The sequence below is a fragment of the Arachis ipaensis genome, chromosome B03 (assembly GCF_000816755.2).
Source record: "Arachis ipaensis cultivar K30076 chromosome B03, Araip1.1, whole genome shotgun sequence".
Taxonomy (NCBI): Eukaryota; Viridiplantae; Streptophyta; class Magnoliopsida; order Fabales; family Fabaceae; genus Arachis; species Arachis ipaensis.
The window spans coordinates 38,763,158-38,765,489 of record NC_029787.2 but is presented as its reverse complement, the minus strand read 5'-3'; positions in this window follow the sequence as shown (position 1 = coordinate 38,765,489).

Here is a 2,332-nt window from a genome sequence, read left to right as displayed (position 1 = left end):
TATACAGAGAAGTATTTTATGTTAGTGTTGTGTGTATATTGTCTATATTTATATATGTACAATGGTTATCCTTTCTAAATTTTATTAAATTCAATCTATCTTGATAATCTGAACCTCGTATCATTAAAAAATTGAGCCGCCCATATTAAGAAAGAAGTCATACGTTGTTAAATGAACATCCATATCAAAGTTCTTTTTTGAATGTCCATTTAAAATTATGCCTCATTAAAACTTCATTAAAAAATTCAATGAAAAAAATTAGTAAAGAAAAAAAGAGTATAATATTTTTTGTGATGAGAACTGTCTCATTAAACACCTTGTCAAAAAAAAATCCAATAGGAGCAAAAATCTTACCAAAGAAAAAAGGGTATAGCATTCCCCTCTTGTTGACATTATTTAATCTCTCGAAATCAGAGCATCCCAATTTGATGCACTAATCTTTTAAAGGAAGATTTTGAAAGCGACTTTGTAAATAAATCTGTCTTACCAAAGAAAAAAGAGTTTAGCATTCCTTTCTTGTTGACATTATTTAATATCTCGAAATCAGAGCATCCCAATTTGATGCACTAATCTTTTAAAGGAAGATTTTGAAAGTGACTTTGTAAATAAATCTGTCAGATTATCGTTTGAGCGGATCTGTTAGATATTAATTGTTCTTTGAAGGTCATGGGTGAAGAAGAATTTAGGAGAAATATGTTTTGTTCTATCATCTTTGATGTATCCACCTTTAAATTGAGCAATGCATGCTGTATTATCTTCAAACATAATAGTTGGAGCTATTTTTCTATCAGTCAGTCCACATGATGATAAATATATTTGATTGAACTCCTGAACCAAAAACACTCGCGACTTATTACTTTATGCATTGCTAGTATTTCAGCATGATTAGAGGATGTTGCTGCTATTGTCTATTTTGTATACCTCTATGATATAGCTGTATTACCATATGTGAATAGGTATCCTATTTGAGATCTTCTTTTGTATGGATCAGACAAGTATCATACATCTGTATAGCCAACTAATTATGACTTAGATTCATATGGATAAAATAGTCCCAGATCAACTATTCCATGAAGATATCGAAAAAATTTATTTAATTTCATTCTAATGTCTTCTGGTTGTAAATAAACTATACATTGCTAATAAATTCACAACAAATTATATGTCAGATCGTGTATTATTAACGGGATATATACATTAATGCTTCAATGGCACTGAGATATGATACTTCAAAATCAAGGATATCTTGATTTTCTTCTTTAGGACAGAATTGATTCTTTTCCACATCTAAAGACCTTACGATCATTGAGATACTTAATGGATGTGAGTTATCCATATAAAATCTCTTTAATAACTTTTCTGTGTATGTTGTTTGATGAATAAAGATCACACTATTTGTATGCTCGATCTGCAGGCCGAGAAAAAATTTAATATTTTTGAGATCTTTCATCTTAAACTCTTCTTTTAGAGTTTTTATAATTGTTGAAATCTTTTCATGGGTTCCAATAATATTTTCAACAATTATAATAAATCCACATGCATATTTCTCTATGAAAACATATGGAGAGATATCATCATTTTTGAACCCTTTTTGGTCAGATACTCAATAAGACGATTATACAACATTTATTTATATTGCTTTAAACTATATAAAGATCTCTGCAATTTGACTGAGTATAACCTCTGAAAATATTTATTGGATGGTTTAGATAATTTTAGTTTTTCAGAAATTTTCATATAGATATCACGATCTAACTAATGATCCGTATAAATAAGCTGTCACTATATTCATTAGATGTATATGTAGTTTATGGTATGCAGATAAACTGATCAAATAATGCAATGTTATTGCATCTACTACAGAAAAATATGTTTTTTGATAATCTATACCGGGTCTTTGTGAAAAATCTTGTACCACAAGTCGAGTTTTGTAGCATATAATTTCATTTTTCTCATCTCTTTTTCTCACAAATACCTACTTGTATCTAACAGGTTTTACATCTTCTAATGTATGGACTACATGTCTAAAGACTTCACATTTTGCAAATGAGTTTAACTTAACCTTCATAGCTTCTTCCCATTTTGGCCAATAATTCTTTTATCGACATTCTTATACTATTCTTGGCTTAAGATCCTTATTTTCATGCATAATGTGTAATGCCACGTTATATGCAAATACTTCATTGGCAGTTATTTTATTTTGGTTCCATTTTTCTCCTGTAAAGATATAATTTATCGAGATTTTATCATTTTCATAATTTTCATAGTACCTGACGTCTTCTAGTATCAAAACTATATCAGAATTTTGAACACTCGCTGGTATTCTTTCTAT